Source organism: Cebus imitator, unplaced genomic scaffold (genome assembly GCF_001604975.1).
Source record: "Cebus imitator isolate Cc_AM_T3 unplaced genomic scaffold, Cebus_imitator-1.0 Scaffold138, whole genome shotgun sequence".
Classification (NCBI taxonomy): Eukaryota; Metazoa; Chordata; class Mammalia; order Primates; family Cebidae; genus Cebus; species Cebus imitator.
Genome location: NW_016107453.1, coordinates 1,874,852 through 1,897,010, shown reverse-complemented (window position 1 = coordinate 1,897,010; position 22,159 = coordinate 1,874,852). Strand labels below are relative to the sequence as shown.

Sequence of the window (22,159 nt, the reverse complement as noted above, 5' to 3'; positions counted from 1 at the left end):
ATAATTTTTTGTATTTTAATAGAGACAGGGTCTCACTGTGTTGCCCAGACAGGTCTCGAACTCCTGAGCTCAATCAATTCTCCCACATTGGCTTCCCAACTGAAATTACAGGCACGAGCCACCACAACAGTCCCTTAGTTGCTTCCTTTTTAGTTTTCATGAAATGTCCGTGCTGTGTGCACGTGGTGTTGTTATGGTTGTTCTTGGTGTGTGTGAGGCTGTTCTTTTTTAAAGAACAGAATCTTCTAAATGTGAAAAGTTTTAGTTAGTCTACACAGTGGAAGCATTTAAAATCTATAAAGTATTCATCCTGGTAACTATAATTGTCGTAATGGGTTTCACATGAAGGCTACAGCATTTTATCAGACAATTGTTTCTTGCTGGATCATAAGAGAAACAATATTTTTACATATTTTGAAGCTGTATTTGGTTTTGGGTATTTTCTCCATCAGGAAAAAAATGTAGTCAGTGAATTATGTCACGAGTAAAAGAAAGTTTGGTTTCAAACAACATCTTATTATAAATTCCACTATTTTTCATTCTGCCTTGCCATTCATAGCCAAGAAGATATTCCTTTGCCATTAAAAATAAATAAATACAGGTGAAAACTGAAGGATAAGAACAAGGCATCTAATACAAGATATTAAAATTTTAATGATTTGGATTTTATACATATGAAGTATGAAGTAACTGTACTATAAATTATTAGGATTATAGCCATTAATAAAAGCTGAAAAAGTTGAAGCAGTAGTAATTTTATGTCTAAAAGGATTCCAGTAGAAATTCTAACTTCTGATGTCCTCAGTGTCCCGGTGTCTCTTCTCTGTCTGTACTCTCTTTCTCCAGCAAATCTCATTTGTCTCATGTCTCATGTCTTAAATGCAATCTACCAATGAGATCCACATTAATAATAACCTCTTGCCTGAACTTCAGAAATGTACTTCAGCTGCCTATGTGGCACTTTGACTTAATTCTAATAAGCATATCAACTCGACCTTGTCACCGCCTCACCCATTTCCTCTTCCCTTGATACATGTTATCATCATTTGCCAAGTTATTTATCCAAATGCTTATAAGTCCTTATTCTTCATGCCTCTGTTCTTTTCATTCTCACTTTTAATCTGTAGGCAAATCTTCAGGCACTTTTACTACAATATATATGCTGACTGTTCGCTCCTCCCCGCTATCATTGCTATAGATCAAGTCTGAGTCTCAGTTTTGCTTACACCATAGATCCTTACTGTTCTTCCTGCTCCCAAATCCAAATAGCATGATTTTTCCAAAAATTCAAAATAGATAATGATGTCTCCTTGCTTATAACTGTCAATAGCTTTCCACTTTACATCTAATATACACCTCTTACAATGGCCAGTCTCTAAAGGATCTTGACCCTACCTGCCTCTCTGATCACACATTATACCAGTTTTACTTCACTCATTGCAGCCACATTGACCTTTTATCCAGGTTATCAAGAGTAACACGTTGGCTTTGCACTTGTTGATTTCTCCTGTCATCTCCACATAGGTAATTCCATGAAAAAATTAAAGTCTCAGTTTAAATTTAACTCACTCACTATAGCCAGATTTATTTACATAGTTTGGAGGAGCACAATGATTACTTTTTGGTTATGTTACCTTCTTTCATTTTTATTGTAATATGTACCACTACTTAAAAGTATCCGATTTATACATTTATTTCTTTATTTTCTGTATCACTTTGTATGGAATAACACATTACCCTTTTTTGGGCCAATCTAATAGTGATAGAATCTTACCAATTTAAGAATGTCAGGTATGGAGGATATTTTGAAAGTCCATACCTCCACTTTTTTCATCTATAAAAGATGAGGAAATGCGCTTTAGCTATCTCAGTGGTTTGTTGTGTATAGCAAAATAGATAAGAAAGATGAAAATAATGATGAATAACAAAATTTCTACACAACAAAAAATAGTACTCATCTCATTAAGTAGGGGTCTGAGTAACATCACAGATAATGGGAAGACTTTTCCTATTTGAGTATTTTATGGTAAACTCAGAACTATAGAACTCTGTGTCCATCATCACTTAATAATTTATCTGAACTACTACATATATTGCTATATAAAATATATTTTTACCTCTAGAGTCATTGACCTCAAGTCAATGCTTAGAATCACCACTCAAATGATCACCCTTAAAGATGTGGAAATGATTCAACATATTCTGTAATGCATGATCCTACTGAAAGATAAGGCGGTCCAGAGCTTATTATCCTGTGCTTTCTCCCTCAAACATGTCTCCACAATCAACCTCACACTGATAAGAAATACCCAGCTCCAACAAAGAGCACATGGAGACAGCTACTGTCCTTAAACGTCATCTTCCTCCTCTACATAAATGAATAAAAACCCCACAAAAAATAATAATGAAGCTATCATGTCAGCAATAGGACTTTTGTAGACTGATTTCTACAACAAAGTCTAGGCAATTAATCTGTCAACTTTTTTTTCAGATCTCTCCCATTCTAGGATAGATTGAATAATTTAGGACAGTCTGAATTTGTTCTTAACATTGACCTTCATAAATTGAAATTCCAAGAATGTGAAACAGCTGCCGTTTACAGAAATAAGCCTAGAGACTATAAAGCTGAGAGATTTCAGCGTCAAAAAATTGGGCTGTTATTAGCAACAATTTAAAAATTCTAGCCTTATTAAGTAAACTGAAGAATAAGACACAAATAGAGAATACAGACAAATAATAATCATCACACCTAGCCCAGCCTTGTGGCCATTGTTGATCTTGTACATATATTCTACCTAATGATATTTGCACATAAGGAAAATGTAGTAATTTATATATTCCTGCCACACATCTTATTTGGTAAGCATATTAGGTATATTTTTTTGTTTAGATTATCTTATCTCCCATACTTAGAAGTCAAATGCCAAATTTTTTCTTACTCCATTCTTCATATCAGTTTCCAAAATTATACTAAGATTACTTAGAATTTTTGACTTCCTGCAATGCATTTTTTCTTCTGCCATACAAATCACTTTAAAATAAAGATAATAATGAAAGAAAGTTGGCACCACAACTGAGCCCTCAGTTTGTGACAAGTATAAATCAGTGGGGACAGTAGTCAGAGCAGCTTTATAAGCACACATCACGTGCTGACCTTGCATTCCCTCAATTCTATTTCTGCTACTTCCAGTTCCTATTTCAAAGAATTGAAAATCCTGCAGTTGTGCCAGTGTTTATTTTGGTGGTTGGCAATCAAGTAAAATACATTTACCAAGGAAAATGAAAGGTGGGTTTTGTATTATTGACTAGACTATTAAATCTTGCAAAGATGTATTACATTTTTCTTTGAACAGCCTTGAATGTTTTGGTTTGGTTTTGAAAAGAAGGGGAAAAATATGAAGCCCCAAATATTAGTAAGGGGTTCTATTTTAAAATCTTAAATTTTAGAGATTGAATAAGCTATAAAATGTATAGGAAGAAAGAAATAATAATTAGTTGAAATCTTAGCCCTATATGTAGTGGATTAATTGTAAAAGTGTCTCCAATTATTTCTTGTTTGGTACACATACCCTTTGAATGTAAGTTTTCATAATGCAACCTCTCACACCTGCAAGAATGTGGTGGAGTCTTAATCCAGTTCTCAAACATGCATTGGCCTTGTGACTTGCTCTGTCCTATAGAATGCAGCAGATGTGATGCTTGCCCAGTTTCAAGTTGAGACCTGAAGAGGTCTCATCTAATTCTGCTCATTCTTTTAAAACCTTACCAATGCCAATGCTATCTGCAAAAGTTTATACTAGCATGCCAGAGAATAAGAAACCTAGTAGCAGGCAACCTTATCGTCCTCAGCCAAGAAAAGTCACCTTGCTTCCACTAATGCTGGAGAAACCACATATTCATTGATTGCTCAATTCAGAAGTGTAAAGACCCCCTCTCTTTTCTCAGTTAAGGACATATCTGAAGGGTCATTGCAAGGTTCAGAATTCCCCATAGACTGGCTAAGGCTTCTGTTGCAGAAGCATCACACACAGTTCAACTCTGACTAATCTTACTCCTTCCACTTCCTTCCAGGTGTTGTTCTGGAGAATGCTCCCTTATATACCAAGTACATGCAAATCTCTATTTTTGCATATGTTTTCTAGAACACAGGAAGACAAACTTAGATGCCAAGAGTAGATTTAAAAAATAGACTATAAAGAGAAATTTGCATCTGTATAATTGGCCAGATGGCTAACAGGTGGAGCACGGATAGCTTCCAGTAGGAAGTACTAGTGCAACTGTTAAACTTTCATTGATGGAAGGAAGCGGATGAATGAGCGAAGCATGATTTCAGAGTTCATGGAAGGTAATAACTATAAGGCTTATAAAATGGATTGACTTTTGCTGGGCATTCAATATTTTAGAAAAGAAAACAAAAGCTGAATGTGATTAATTCATTAATTTGTAGCTGATGCGAAAGTTAGAGGGCATTTTAGCAGCACATAAACCCATCCTCATCTCCTATAGCCATAAGGCAGAAACAGTTGAGGATCACGTTAACAATTTAATAATAAAAACAGCAGAGCTAACAGGAAGGTTGTAGCCAGATGCAGTGCTGTGTGCCTGTCATTTTAGTTACTCAGGAGGCTGAGGCACAAGAATTGCTTGAACCCAGGAGGCAGAGGTTGCAGTGACCTGATATCATGCCACTGCACTCCAGCCTGGACAACAGAGTGAGACTCTTTCTCAAAAATAAAATAAAATAAAAATGAAAGAAATGTTGAATTCTCAAAATCAGCAAGTCTGTGAAGTCATGTCAGTGTCCTTATTCAAGAGGAGTAAGACCTTACAAGTGGATGTGCGGATATGAGGGCCAATGTCTTGAAAATTGTGAGTCCCCGGGTTATTCTGAACACTCTTGGCCTGCAGAAATGCTACACTCTTCCCAGTTGAAGGCCACCTAAGGCCTCTGCACTGGGAGCACAGCCATATCCCTTTGCTTACACATTATCTATGGCTGCTGTCACACTGCAGCAGTAGAGCTGAATACTTGAGATGCAAAAACTGTATGTCCTTCAAATCCTAATATATTTGCTATTTGGCATATTTTAAGAAAAAATTTGCTAATCGCTGATATAGAGGACTTTGACCTTGATTCTAGGGGCCTGACATTTCATCAGACTCTCCTATTTCAGGAGAAATGATAAAGTACTGGCCTATTTGTGAGTCACAGTAGATTCAATGGATAAATGGATCCCCTTGATGGTTATTGCTTCAGGTCCAAGAATGTTTAATTGATATGATCATATTGGCCTTTGGCATCCTCAAATGTTACTTCTCCTGTAAGGCAAGGCCTAGCCCAGTGAGGACACTCAAGTGGAAGCCTTTGAAACTGCCCAACGATTTCTGCCTCACCGAGACAGTGAATAAAAAGCACTATTACATCTTAGGGAGAACAACAGATATTAGTGTAAATCTTAAAGAAAGACTCTTAAAAAAACCTAAATGATGTAGGTATGGTTTTTCTCAATGTAATCCATGCCACCAATTTGTCTTCTATAAAATCTAGAGGAATCCTGGAAAAAGTCTTCTATTCAATCTCGAAGAACCCTGATTCCTGCACATGACTGGTAGGCCTCTCTGGTCTCTGGAGGCAACATATTTCACACTTAAGAAAATAATTTCAGCCCATTTCCTGAGTAACAAGCGAGTCTCCCAGCTTTAAATGGGGCCTGGAGAAGGAAATGGAGCCATATCAGGTTCAGGTTACAATCAAAGCAGCCATGCCACCTAAGCCATAAAACCTATAGACTCATGCATTTCAGGTATCTGTAGTGCTTTAGGAGATTGGAGTATGCCACAATTCTCCGAAACAGGAGGGATTGTTGAGCTAAAGGCAATGAAGAAGTAGTTGCAGGAAAGATTTCTGCCCTTTTCTACTTGCATAAAAGTAGAACATAGATTCACAAAGACAAAAGATATAATGTCACTCACCTACCAGAGAGGACAAAGGTAAAGTTCACTAAAGACCACTTTAGACCCTTATTGGCCTATAGATGGTACCAGAAGAATCCTTTAATAATTAGTTGGTTTCTTTCTTTCCTTTTTTTTTGAGACAGAATCTCACTCTGTCACCCTCAGGCTGGGTGTGGTGGCACAATCTTGGCTCACTGCTACCTCTGCCTCCCGGGTTTAAATGTTCAAGCCCTTCTCCTGCGTCAGGCTCCTGAGTAGCTGGGATTACAGGCCTGTGCTACCACACCCAGCTAATTTTTTTATTTTTAGTAGAGAGGGGTTTTTAGCATGATAGCCAGGCTGATCTTGAGCTCCTGACCTCAAGTGATCCACCTGCCTAGGCCTCCCAAAGTACTGGGATTACAGGTGTCAGTCAGGATTCCCAATCCTGAGACAATGGCCCTGATGGGATGGAGCCCAAAAGCATCATTAGAAGCAACTGGAATGAGATTGTTGACAGCTTTGATGACATGAACCTCTAGGAGCTTCTCCTCCATGACATCTATGCCTATGGTTTTGAGAAGCCCTCTGCCATCCAGCAGCAGGCCATTCTACCTTGTATCAAGGGTTATGATGTGATCACTGAAGCCCAATCTAGAACTGGAAAAATGGTCACATTTGCCATATCAGTTCTGCAGCAGAGTTAATTATATCTAAAGGCTACCCAGGCCTTGGTCCTAGCACCCACTAGAGAATTGGCTAACCAGATACAGAAGGTGGTCAAGACACTAGGAGGCTACATGGGTACCTCCTATTAGGCCTGTATTGGGGGCACCAATGTGTGTACTGAGGTGCAGAAACTGCAGATGGAAGCTCTTATGTCATCATGGGTTCCCCTGGACACATGTTTGATACAGTTAACTGGAGATACCTGCCTCCCAAATACATCAAAATGTTTGTACTGGATGAAGATGATAAAATGTTATGCCATGGATTCAAGGACCAGATCTATGACATATTTCAAAAGTTTAACAGCAACACCCAGGTAGTTTTGCTGTCGGCTGCAGTGCCTTCTGATGTACTTGAGGTAACCAAGAAGTTCATGAGCGCCCCCATTTGGATTCTTGTCAAGAAGGAAGAGCTGACCCTGGAGCATTTCCACCAATTCCATATTAACTTGGAATGAGAGGAGTGGAAGCTGGACACACTGTGCTACTTGTATGAAACCCTGACCATCACTCAAGCAATCATCTTCATCAGTGCCCGAAGGAAGGTGGACTGACTACTGAGAAGATGCATGCTTGGGATTTCACTGTCTCTGCTGTACGTGGAGATATGAACCAAAAGGAATGAGATGTGATAATTAGCTTTTCCGCTGTTTATTTGCCTTCCCAGAAGTTGCTGCTTCTAGAGTCTCAAAGTCCATTTCCTTTGTCTTATTACCTATCTAAAAATCTACTGATTTTTTAAGATGCTAAATATGCGAATAGAAATTCACAGCCACCTTTTTGAAAACTATTCATTCCCTGGGTATCTTACGCATGCATATGAAATATACATGTTAATAAATTTCTGTTTGTTTTCCTCTTGTTAATCTGCTTTTTGTTACAGTGGTCCATTTCAACTAAGAATTTATCAGAGTTGAAGAAAAGTTATTTTTCTTCCTTTACATTTGTGACAAGCTCTTGTCTCAGAACAAGAGAGAACCCTCAGATTCTGTATCTAAGTCATACTGTCTGTATCTGCATTCAGAAAGCATCTCCCAGCATGCAAAAGGGCTCTGATAGAGACCGACCAGATGAACATCGCCCATCAAGAGGCCATCTGACCAGAACTGCCAATTTTGCACTGTATTTATGTCATTTTCACAAGCTCCAAGGTCAAGGCCTAGCAGAAATGCATTTTAAGAAGAAAACAATATATATGGAATCAGGCGCAAAGAATTTCAGATGGTGAGATTAATCTACACACCAGGTTGCCCACCACCATTCATTCTTCCTTTTGGTGTAGGGGTAGTTTCTTATGGCCATGTGACAGAGGAGGAAAATGGCTGAGTTTTCCAAGGGCCTCACCTTGGTAAGTGGGTTCAAACTGAAAATCAGTTATTGTTGTACAACAGTCCCACTCATAGATGGTCCAAAAAGACTGGTGATTATAAATTTACCTATTGGGCAGATCATAGGGTGATACAACTTGTCATCCACATTGCATGGAGATAGAAAGTCCACGGTAAGAGTATATACAGACACATTTACAGAAGCTAATGGTTTGATCGAAGGAAAAAGATCGGCAGGACTAGGACATGCAGAGGAACATATAGGAATTTTAACAAAATATGAAGGTCTATGTATGACATTTTAATGCCCACCAAAGAACATTCAAAAGGAAGAGGCACTAACAGTGTAGATTGAACAGCAGCTTGTTGACATCGGCCAGCATCTATGCTCAGATACCCCTTTGCTGCAGCATAAGCTCAAGCACAGAGTAGCCATAATAGTAGAGATGGAGACATGCAGGGCCTGACAGCACTGAATCCCACTCAATAAGGTTGATCTGGCTATTTCTCTAGTAAAATGCCCAATCTCTTAGCAACTGAGATCAACTGTGAGTCTCTAGTGTGGCACCTTAAGATAATCAACGAGACATTTAGTAGCAAGTTGCTACCCTTGGATTTCTGCTCTAAAAGGGGCATGATTAATCTTGATTATAATTGATACATATTTTAGGTATTGCCTTCCTTTTCCCAACCTCAAGACCTAAGCCAGTTACACTACCACAAAGTATACTATATATTTGAACAATCACAAAGGATTCTGCCTACAATCTCTTCAGATGAAAGTAATTGTTTTACACAAATTAAGGTGAAGGAGAATACAACCAAGAAATCTTTTAGTCTTATCACATACTGTATTCCCCAAAGTGCCAGAGGCTGCCAGCTGATGGAGTAAAGGAATGGGCTTTTTTTTTTCCAGCTACATTAAGGTAGAATCGACAAATTTAAAAAACTGTATATATTTGGACAGGCACGGTGACTCATGCCTGTAATCCCAGCACTTTGGGAGGCCAAGGTGGGCGGATCCTGAGGTCAGGAGATCGAGATCACCCTGACCAACATAGTGAAACCCCAACTCTACCAAAAACACAAAAATTAGCTGGGTGTGTGCTTGTAGTCCCAGCTACTTGGGAGGCTGAAGCAGGAGAATCACATGAACCCCAGGAAGTGGTAGTTGCAGCGAGCCGAGATAACACCACTGTACTCCAGCCTGGCGAAAGAGAAAGACCCTGTCTCAAAAAAAAAAAAAAAAGTATATATTCAAGGTGCACAATGTGTACCTCTGGGTTATTTAATTAAACTCATATATTAGGACTACAAAATTTAGAATTATGTAGATGAAGTAATTCAACGTTTTTCCAGAAGATGTGGCAAAAATTGTACATCTTATGCAAAAATAAATGTGAATCACACTCTGCACCACAGGCAGATATTATAAAACATCTCCAAGGAAATGCCTACAAAGAAAGAACAACCCAGGAGGCATTCTATACAACCTTGGGTTAAGCTTAGACTCAACATCCAGTAATATGAATCATAAAAGGAAAATTAAATATGTTGGCATCCAACAAAATACAAAAATTTTTTTTTTTAATTTGCTCCTTGAAAAACACAGTTAAAAACATCAAAGAACAAGTCACAGACTGGGAGAAAATATTTCAAAATATATATATGTGTGTGTGTGTGTGTGTGTGTGTGTGTGTGTAATGAAAGACTGATACTAAAAATATATTTTAAAATTTCAAAATTCAAAAATAATTTAAAAATTAAAAATGTGCAAAATATAAAACTTTATCCAAAGACTATGTGGATGCACATTAACATATGAAATGATACTATACATCATTTTTTATTAAGGGAAATACCAATTCAGACCACAATGAGGTAGTAAACATCTGCTAGAATAGCTTTAAAACAAAACTGGCAGTATCAAGTTGTGGTGAGCATGGAGATCAATTGGAACTCTCATACAATGCTAATGGTAATGCGAAATGACACAGCTATTTTTGAAAATGACACAGCTACTTTTGAAAATATTTTGATGGTTTCTCATAAAGTTATACATCCATACCCCACTCCTAGGTAGATACGAAAGAGAATTGAAAGCATATGTTTGTATAAATGCCGATACACCCATGCTTATATACCAATCTTGCTCATAATTACCCAAATTAAACCCAAATGTCCATCAATAAGGAAAAGACATATACAAATTTTGGTACATCTATACAATGGAACAAAAAACAACAATGCAACAACATTAATGATTCACAAATGTTTGTGAAATGGTTCACAATTATGCTAATTGAAATAAACTAGAAGCAAATGGTAGTACATACAGTATGATTCCACTCATATGACATTTTGGAAAAGGCAAAACAATATGGACAGAAAATAGACCATTGTTTGTTAAGGGCTGAATACAGGAGGAAGAACTGACCACAAACTGGCATAAGGGAATTATTTTAGGTAATGGAAATGTTCTATGTCTTAAATGTAATGATGATTTCTTGACTATACGCATTTATCAGAATGAATAGAACTGTACAACCAAAAGGAATGAATTCGTCTATTATTAAATTATATCCCAATTCATGTAAATTAATTCAGTAGTCCAAGAAGAACTTAGGACAATTTCTGGCACAAGTAAGTGTCCAAGAAACACTTGCTGCTATTGTTATCACCATCGCCATTACTGAAATGACAAAAACATTTTCAGTAAGTGAATAGTTACAGTTTTTATAATACAGAATGGGAAGTCAATGTAAATTTATTCAATTTCATAGTCAAATATTTAAATGGTCAAATGAATAAGACTATAAAAGCACAAATAAGCTAAATCTCAAATTTACATTTAGCAATAACAGCAAATATTACATAGTTATATTTTTGCAGTATTCCAACTAATTTTCAAAACAGATTAAAAGTGTCTTCATGCAGTTATTCGTGCCATATTTATTGACCATTACCATGTATAAGCCCTATCCTGCTATGAACTGGGACTACTAGTGCTATGACCCTGAACTAAATCTATTAGTTTAGAAATTATCAATAATAAATTTACTCTTACATAATTTAGTGTGTTGTATAATCAAACATGTAATAGCAGTTAAGTCAAAAATATTCAGAAAGAAAACGTCAGAGTGAAGGCTGAATGCATAATACATGTTTATAATTTTTAAAGAATTTTTCTGTGTTATATAGTTGGTAAAATTCAAATCAAGTGGAACAATTGAACATAAAGTATCTATGTCAATACTGTTAAAGCTAGGAGAAAAATAATGCAAATGTTTAATGGAAAGTTGGGGTCTAGTTATGTTTGAATAAAGAATGTTTCAATTACCATGGCTAGATAACAAATTATCTGAAATCTAGTGTTAAAAATATACTATTTTACTAGTATTGGATTCTGGTAAATTACTGTCATGGATTCTGAAGTTCAGCATGGCTTGCTTCAACTCCACCTTGAGTTTTACTTGAGAAGTCTTCTGGCTGGAAGCTTGAATCATCAGAAGGCATCTTTCCTCACATATGTGATTGTTGATGCAGGTTGTTGGCTGAAACCTCAGCTGAGCTGTGGATTAGAACTCCTAAGGTGGCCTCTTCTTGTCTAATTCATGCCTTCATAATAGTTTTCAACCCAGTAATAGTCCTTCTAAAACCCCAATTTAAAAATGGGGAAAACATGTTAGTTTATTTATAAGTATTTTTACTCAGAAGTTTATTTAAAGAAACTGGACCCCTGGCTCATGATTGAGAACAGCACCTCTGAAGGCTGAATATCTGCATTGAACTTGATAGAGTAAGGATAAATTTACTCTCCACTGACATCTAGAGGGGGTGTATTTGGAGAGGAAGATTTGGACTTCTTTCCAGCATAGTGACCGACAGCAAACATCCTAAGAGAACAAAGTGAATATAGCCTAACATTTTTATAATCAGACCTTGGATATGTGATGGTGTCATTTTAGCCTTATTCTATTGGTTGACGTGGTCACAGAAGTCTACTCTGCTGCAATGGATGGAGTTGGAGGTGGCAGTTGAAAGATGCAATCTGCCACAAAATGTGAGTATTTGTCATTGTATTATATGAATATTGATATAATTAGCAATTGGTAAGTCCCCTTTTGGAAATATAGTAATTGACATCAGAACTAAGTGAACATTACAAAATTGGCCTCCAATATTTAGGTCTCCAGCTTAGGAGTCTCATTAATCATTTTTATTCTATAGGAAAGTTTGCCATTAATATTCAGGTCATATAAGCAAATGCAGATATTTATAGATAGCCAGAAGCAGACATGTATTCATAACTTTATGGGCTAAGCACTAACTATACCTAGTAAAGACATCATGTTTTCCATATAAAACTACTATATTAAGTACTCTGCTGGTATGAGTATTTTCTTTTACCACGCAATGACCTGTATTTTACTTTTGAAGAAAATTTTTCTCAGCTTACAAAATGTTAGTTGGATATTTACCACTTTTATTACTTTCACAGAAGTCCAACTAGACTAAGATGCCTTTTGAAGAATGAGCTAAGATGAGGCATTTGATAAATTTATTACAACTATTGTTCCTCTTATTATTTTTATGGGATGATATTAAACATCATGAAATATCAGTTTACAATGATCGGAAAATCCAATTCCCTTAATAATGAAGAAGATTAAACCTTGCAAAGATTATTACATATCTCCAAGCACAGTATAACCTGATAGATCTACAGCATCCCTTTTCCTTAATCTAGACAAAATCCATCATATCGTAGCAATGAAACAGGAATACAAAATGTCTTTTTTGCCAGTATCTTTTCTTGAGTTGGCTGCAGTCTCATTCCCATTTCTCTTTGAAAGAGCGTGTTGGAAGAGTGGGGAGAATGATTAGTTTTGGCTGATGAGATGTTAGTGGAATAAAAGTAAGTTATTTCATTAAAGATCCTTCTTCTCTTGTTTGATGTCCAAATGCAAGGTATTTGTAGAAGGCTTCAAGACTCCAGGGGACCCTGAAATACTTAGCAGCAGTGGAAGATACTGCATAAGAGGTGCTTGGACCTTTGGATCACCACTGGGAAGTGCACCACTAAAGTCTGACTATATCTGCACTGAACTTGGTGGAGCAAGAATAAATTTTACTCTCCACTGACATCTAGGGGGTTATATTTTCAGCAGTTGCCACCATGATCAATATAGCTAGTATTGTGAGACAGAAGGTAAAGTTTGAACAAGTTCATAGTCTCAGTGCAAGTAGCTGAAGAATAAAACTACCAATTCCATGTGAAGAAGATCAAGATTTTTAAAAAACAATAAAATGCTAATGTTTCAGACCTAGTTTATGCATCATATAAAATCCTCCCAGTCCTACCAGATTACGTATTCATCCTGTCCTCAATCTTGGCCCTTGCTTATTTCCTAAGGGACAGGCATAACGATAACTCAGGGACTTCCCAGGTCCAGACTACTCCTCCTGCTCTACCACCAATAGATGTTTGGCACCCTCATGCAATGCACTGGCTGACAAGGAAAGACTAACTTACCTTCCCATGGTTCCGCTGGACCCACAGGATACCTAGTTCTTTTGGCTACCCAGAGGGGCCAAATTACACATCCCTGATGTGAAGTGTGAACGAGTCAATGCTCCATGGGGCACACTTATACCAATGAGAAACAGGATATGAGATTTTCTGTTTCCACAAAATCTTAGAAACACAAGAAAAATAGTTCATCTAAATTAAGCAAACATTTCCCTATAAACAATTCACATTGACTTGCAAATAAATATGCTAATCTGGAGAAATGTCACTAACATATAAAATTAACTTCTCAGTTAATAAAGGCCAATTTTGATGTATTTCTAGCACTTTCAAGCTAGAAATAATGTGAATAGTTTTACAGTTTTACAGTTCTGGTAAATATTTGGCTTCTGTGCTTTTAAGTTACCATTGTAACTCTGAAGCCAAATTTTGATTTAATCCTGAAAGGTTTAAAAAAGAAATCATGGACTACAAAATTGTATAGAGTAACTCTTTGTGTTAACAAATAAATGCAACATTAGAAAATTCTGCATTGAACAAAAGTAAAGTATTCTAGCTTACTCAAATAAAACAACAGCTGAATAATGTATTCATTTATATGTTATTTTATCTTCAATTTCACCAGACCTTTGGCTGATAGTCACAACCAAGTTTAGGAAGTCCTAAACTTCCTATTATCTGCTTTGATGTTTGTTTTCACTACAACTGACGATAAACACAAGTTAGAGACTGTTACTGATATTATTTCTTTTTTAATTCTTAATGTTGTGTGAAGCATCTGGCATGTGGTAGGGAGTCAATAAAGATTAGAGAAATTAATTTAAGAGGAAAAATACAGATTTGAAGCTGAAAATAAAATACTCAGAAAGGAAGTATTATGGGAGCTATTTTAATGACTTGACATTTCATTGATTAAGATTTCTTTTTTTTTTTCCTCATTTTGTAATATCAAAGACCTTTCAAAAATTACAGGGATAGCAACATAGAAGAACATATTTAGAAACATCATATAATGATTCAAAAATATTATCTTGACTTTTAAGATTTTTTTATCACTGTAACATAAACTTCCATGGGAATGGGATCACTTAAGGATAAGGAACTTTGGACTGCTGCAGAGCCATAAATTACAAATTCCAACGAGTTGACAAATTGAGCTCTGAAAAAAAAAAAGAAAGAAAAAAGAAAAATGCAAACTCCAAAGTTTAAAATGTAAACATGTTGCCCAAAACGATTACAAAGTCAGTTTGCGTGATACTCTCAAGGTTGTTTTTTGGAAAGGCTGTTGGTTAAGTAAAGACAGTGTTGTTCACCCTTTGAAGTGGATTCCCAAGGAGAAAGGGTGTCCTTTTGTTACTTACTATGAAAGTAAAAATAAAAATGTAAGGTTTTATTTCATGCCTAAAGTTGTCCTAGGCCTGTGCTAATGCTTTCTACTGCTTATTTCTAAAATTTTGTATATGAAGCTATTGCTATAGGAAATCTTTTTTTTTTTTCTTAATACTTTAATGCCTGGTAATCACACTACTGTAAAATTACTTCTCTATGAGGACTTTGTCAGTGGGATTTAGTAGGTAATTCAAGCAGACAGCAAGCAACCAAAAAGATTTGGAATTTCTCTGGCTATAAGATAATCAATGACATTCTATAAAATCCTAGGAATGATATTACTTTGGGACGATTTGCCTTATGGTTGTTATTGAGTAATTTTATAATATGAATTTCAGACAAATCACCACATTCATTTATTGATTTTATTGACACAAGATTTAGTTATGCAGTCCTTGTTTGATACATGATAGCATGCTAGTGGGTTTGTCTGTTGGTTGAGGGGAGAGTAAGTTACAGACCTGGACATTAAGGGACCTGAAGTCTCATAGAACAGTTGACACATGAGTCCAATTACAAAGGCATTGCAGGAACTTCTAAGAGCCTCACTCAAGACTCACACGTCTGCTTTCCTTCCTTTACACCTTTGTCTTTTCCTCTCTCATCATTCAAAATTTCAACACCCACCCAGGATATTGTTAGAAGTTCCAAACAAACACATCCCATTTTTAACTACAATGTCCTCTTTTTCAGTTACTCTGTTAATCTTCTTCCACTAGAACTCATTCTCAACTTGCCTTGAACTTATATCTCATCGGATCTCTCTACTTTTTCTTTACCCACGTTCCTTTCTCTTTATTTTTCAACGTATCAAACTTATATTTCATGGTCCAATCTTTAACAGCTTGGATAATATTCAATCTCTCTGAATTCTTCACTTCCAAAAACTCTAGAAAAGCTCCAACCCAGTTTACACCCACATTCTTTTAGCTAGCATCTGTAAAGCTAAGTGTTGCGTATAGGTACCAATATGAAGTTACCTATTTAAAACTCAACAGAGTTCAGGCAAGTTGGTTATATTACACAGTTTTCCTGCTAGGTAGCTTAGAGCCCCTTCAAATTCATCTTGTTCAAAAATAACCCTGTCCCTGGGAGAACATTTCTCCTTGTATGTTTCTCATCTAATTATTTGTCAACCACATCTACCAAATTACCTACACCAGAGGTCTACATGTCCCTCTTGACTGCATTGTCTCCCTTACTTGAGAATTTCAGTCAATCATAAGGTTGAGTCAATTCTGGTAGATTTATCCATCTCCTTTTCTAAAATTGCACTGTTACCTCTTGGTCAAGGCACCATGATCTTTTGTGTAGACCATTGGAACAATATCTTAACTCACCCTCCTTGCTTCCAACCTACTTTCTTGCGAATACTTTCTATATGTTTAGGCCTTAGTAACATTTGAATAATGCAAATCTGATAGTTACTTCCTTATGCTAAACAGAATTTAATAATTCCCCATTCCATTTAGAAAAATGTTGCATCTCATTACAACTTACAAGCACTCTATCCTTTGACCATACATACTTATTCAGTATTCTTATGGCTATCTCCCCATTTTGCAGCCTATAGCTGGCAATACTAAATTTTTTTATTTTTATTTCATTTAATGTCTTGGACTATATTTCATCATTTCTTGCTTCTGAAATTTTTCCTAGCTTTCTCTTTTACTAGACAGTGCTTTCTGCTTCTCTTTGTTTAACTAATTCTATTTACCCTTTAGAATCATGAAGATTTTCTTGAAGCATATCGTCTTCATATAATTATACCAAACATATTTCCAAATTCTTACTCAATAGCCACATTATACACTAGACCATTGGCTCTGTGAAGGCAAAGAGTACATCTAAGCTGTCTTGGCCTCTGTTTTCTGGCATTTACAGGGTATTGAGTGAACATACTGAAAGGATGAATGATGAAGAAATTCATAGGGGGAAGTTTTATTCACATGACAGCATGGTTGGAAAAGTGGATTAATACCTTCTAATGATAGCCATGTAATCAAAGACATTAAATACTATAAACATTAAAGAATAGTACAGCATGTTATTAAGAACTATACACCAACAAATACGACAAAATAAAACAAATAGACAACTTTCTTAAAAAATACAATTTATCAAAATTAAGAAAGAAAATCTGAGTAATCCTAATCTCCATTAAGGCAATTAAATTTGTCATCATAAAGACAGTTCCAGACTGAAATAGTTTTACTGGTAAATTCTGTCTAAAACTAAATAAATAAAATCAAAGTTTTACACACTTTTTTTTTCAGAAAAAAAAAAGAGGAAGAGGGACTATGCAATACATTACATAAGGTCAGTCTAATACTACATTAAAAAGTGAAAAACACCTAGAAAGAAAAAAAATTACAGACCATGATGTATACTGTATTTGAGAAGAAACTTTAAGAGGTAATAACAAAATTTTTATGCATATTTTTTTTCTGTTTCCTGTCTGGGTTCTGGAATAAAAATAATATGGATGAGGATTTCAGCTGACTTCAGCCTACATGCAGTTTGAATATTAACTAAGTGTTGATTTATTATTGTAAGCCCCTGAGATTACATGGATGGTTGTTTCCCCAGCAAACTAGGCTAAACTATTCTGACTGCTACAATTTGACTAAATAAATGTAGTATGTATGACAGAGACTCATTCCATAATTGTTTGCTCATTGCTGAGTTTTCAGTTCCTAGATGGTACTAACACATAATTGGAGCTCAATGAATATTTTTGGAAGATTTAATAGAATGGTGAAATGAGAGAATGAAAGAAAATGAAATAAGAGGATAAGTACTTTCATTATGGGTCACATTTTGAAAGTCAATTTAACAACAGAAAATGAAGCTACATATAGAATGAGGTCACATTGAGAAAAGCTATGAATATCAGTTGAGTTATATTTTATGCAGTACAAAATAATTCAGAATGTATATTTTAGTCGATTTTTTTTATTATTCTTCAACTCACTTTAATCTGTTGTCTCCCTCTACTAGTCCCCCAAATGTCTTCCCAATGTATGTATTTAAGATTTAATCTTTCTTGACATTTCATCAGCTTTGAAAAATGTTTACCATTACATTTTTCAAAGCAACTTCTTTCTTCTAAAATCCCACACATCTGCTGATTTTTCTTTTTATTCCCTGTTTTCTTCAGGCATTGAATGTTGATATTTCATCCTAAGTTTTCCTCCTTAGCAGTCCATACTTACTTTCTGGATAATTTAATATATAATCACAGCTTCATTCTTACCTATTCAGGGATAGCCAATCCAATCACACTTCTAATATTCACCTCTAGCCTGGACCTATAGTTGATATGTATCTTTGACAACTGAAACTAGGTTTTATTTTAAGACAGGGGCAAAGTCAAAGGTATTGTACATTTTTGAGAGATTGCATAAAATGAGTTGTTCTGATGAAATGATAAAGGTAGAATCCAAAGAAGTTGAAGAATTATCCAGTGATGAGGAAACTGAAAAAATGAACATAGACATTCTTGATGAAGTTTGTGATGGGATACAGAGACAGGTTCGCAACCGTAAGGGAAAGCGAATATTTTTCAATTCAAGTACATTTCACATTTGCACGATTTATAGCAAAAAAGTAAAAACTATCAGTCGCTTTTATAAGAGGAAATTATGTTAGAGGACTATGCACTACAAAATTAGCATGGATTTTGGATTTTTTCCCCCAATTTGATCCAAAAAATCTTACCAACTTGTAAAAGTAAACATTGAATTTATGGGTTTGGTATTATTCATAGATTCAATATACTGATGCCAGTTTTGACAGTTTCTCTTGACTCCTGAAAGTATGTGATTTAGGCTCCTCCATTAGTAGGTCAAGTGATGTTTAAATAACACTGATCCAGCCACAAATTGATTCAGTTTACTTTTTAACTCTCAGAATGTTTTTGTTGCAATAGAAAATTTGAGGTATTTACACCTGTAATCCCAGCACTTTGGGAGGTCAATGTGGGTGGATCTCTTGAGCCCAGGGCATTCAAAACCAGCCTGGGCAACATGACAAAACCCCACCTCTATAGCCTAGGCAACAGAGTGAGACACTGTCTAAAAAGAAAAATGTAAAAAGAGAAAGTTTGTAATATCTAATTCTAATTTTGAAATTATGTCAAAAACTGATTTTAAAAAGAACAGACTAAAATGGAAATGGAAATACATTACTATTACAAGTATACCCATATATGTGCAACAATTATGCTCTGGTAATGAGAGGCAAGTTCTTAGTTGAACTAAAATATATTTCTACTACATAGACATTTGCTTTGGTTGCTTCCTGGGAAATTCAAAATGAGTCAAACAAATGAAACTGCTGAATCATTGGTTTGCCTTCCCTATGAAAATTTAAGAACTAAAGCTTTGTGATGATCAAATATAACATTCTGAACTTTATTACATTAAACAGTCTGATACATATTTGATTTTAAATTTATTAAAAAGAATTTCCTTTAGGCACTTTGGATTTGCCTTCTCTGAGATCCATTTATGCATTAGCCTGTTTGGCCAATGACTAGACATCAAGGAATGAATGAGAGAACTGCTTTCATTTGCTTCAGTGAAAATTCAGCCACATTCTTTGTATGGGGTTGATTTGTTTTCCATTTCTAATTCCCAGTCATTCCTCATTGGTCTTTCAGAGAGACACTGTGTAAATGAAAATATGTAAGTATTTCATAAAAAGTAACATAGCCTTCCAAATTTTTATTAAAGACTTCGAATTGTCTTTTGTAAATGTTTTGGATTTGTTGTATTTTTTTGCCGAAAACCTATAATGAAAAAAATAAATATCTGTATTCTAAGTCAATTCCCAATTGAAATGATGTAACTTTTTAGTTCAGGAACACAACAGATTTAACTACCTTCACATGGTTTCAAATTGCACTTCTATATTTAAGGCCTTATTTCAAATATACATGGATCCCAGCAATACTCACATTCTTCTGTAACATTGAAATGAGATTAAAAAAGTAAAAATTTTTATTCTATTTCAATTTTCATCTTAGTAAAACAATGTAGCAGAATGGAATAATGGCCAAAATCTAGTTCCATGTGCAATTATATGTTTCTAAAATTTGCAGAAATAAAAACAATATTTTAAGCCTTTTAGAAGAGGTCATTATGATTCCAAATGGCTAGCACAGATTGTGCTAAAGACTTTATAGCCTGTGATATAATGTGAAAAACAAAATCATTCCAGCCTTCAGACAAAATATTTCTGATATCATTGAACTGACACTGTTGTTTATTGTCTATAAAGGATCATTTACTATCAATACATTTACAGTAAAATGAATTGACTATTTAATGTTGAAAATATTCTACCTGAATATATTTTTAATACATTAAATATATTACGGTATTTGTAAGTAATACAGATGCTTATTGACTTCTATTAGGATTATGTCCAATAAATTCATCTTAAATTAAAAATATAGTAAGTCAAAATGCATTTAATAAATCTAACCTACCAAATATCATAGCTCATCTAGACCAGTCTACCTCAAACATACCTGGAACATCCACATTATTAGCTTATTATTGGGCAAAATCATCTAACAATACAGTAAGCCTATTTTATAATTAAGTATGCAATAGCTCATTTTGAATACTTTACTGAAAGTGACAAACAGAATGATTATATAGAATCTAATGAGTGCTTATCACTTTTGCACCATTGTGAAGTTGAAAAATTCTAAGCCAATATTATAAGCTGGGGACTGTCTGTATTGTATAGTAAATATAAGTATTTAATGGAATAAAGGCTTTGTGAACATTTTAGAATCAGTTTGAATTACTGTTTTTCTGAATGACTTGTTTTGGCTAGCTACAGTTATAAACTGCCATAAAAGCAGATCTTTTATATGCTAACTAGTTGTATATTTTTTCAAGTAAAATTATGATAACCAACACTGTGCTTAAAATATGCTTGTGTAATTGAAAGAAATTAGCAAAGGTCCAGGTAATGGGGCTACATGTGGATATTAAACTGTAGTGCTGCTGCTGGCTAGCTGATTTCTTAATAACTTTAAAACAAAGTAAATGAAACAAACAAACAAACAAACAAAACTAAATTAATTTGACATTCAAGATGTAGGACTGTTATCTCTGACTTTGACTTCCTTTTGTTTTTTCTTTTTTTTTTTGGAGACAGAGTCTCACTCTGTCACCCAGGCTGGAGTGCAGTGGCATGATCTTGGCTCACTACAACCTCCACCTCCCGGGTTCGAGCGATTCTCCTACCTCAGCCTCCTGCGTAGCTGGGACTACAAGTGTGCACCACCATGCTTGGCTAACTTCTGTATTTTAAGTAGAGATGGTGTTTCACCAGGCCAGGCTGGTCTGGAACTCCTGACCTTGTGATTTGCCCTCCTTGGCCTCCCAAAGTGCTGGGATTACAGGTGTGAGCCACCACACCCAGCTTGACTCCTAAAACATAAAAAACTAAAATATAATTTAGTATAGTTTAAAATCAATTATATGCCCTGAATGTGACATATTTCTTCAATGAAAGTCAAACAATTAACAAATTATTCATTCGGAATTTTGTCTTTTACTAATTTATTTTGTTAAAAGTATTTTCATTTTAAGCTACAGGCTGCCTGTTTTCCTCACTGTTCTCTTGATTTTATGAATATACATTTCCTAGATTTTCTGAGAAATTGCCAGAGTATGAACTCTTTACCCACATAAAATTCATGCTGTTTAAGTAGTTTCTTCTACATGGATATTTGTTTAGTATGTACACAGGAATTGAAATAAACCTTTGTGCATAAAGAAATGTATTAGAAAAAGACTGACACTCAAGTGAAGATTTTCAATGAACCAACTTGTATGGGTTCACAACAAGCCTAGGAATCTCTTAAGAAATAATGTACTAGGTCTTTCAAAAACTTTGATTATGAGTCTAAATTAATGATTGGAATTTAATTCTATACATGGTTAAATAAATAAAACTGTTAGCCAAACAATAATGGGGGTGCTCTTCCCTGTGAATCTTTCATATCTTTCTAATAATATACTGTGTAAAAAGTTTTAAAAATTTTGCAAGAAAAATTACAATGGTATTTCATTGGGACTACATGTATGTGTATAATTAAGAAAACCCAGATTTAATTTTATTTTAGTAATTTAACCTTCATGAGTGACACATTTGATAACAGCATAATCTGACTTGCAAACTGGCATTATTATTTTTTCTTAAGAAATTCATGAAACTACAAA

The 22,159-nt window shown here is 35.1% G+C and overlaps 1 pseudogene; it reads left to right on the top strand.

Moving 5' to 3' along the window:
• The window catches only part of LOC108313485, a 20,719-nt pseudogene extending 2,156 nt beyond the window's left edge, over positions 1 to 18,563 (top strand).
• The last annotated feature ends 3,596 nt before the right edge of the window (positions 18,564 to 22,159 follow it).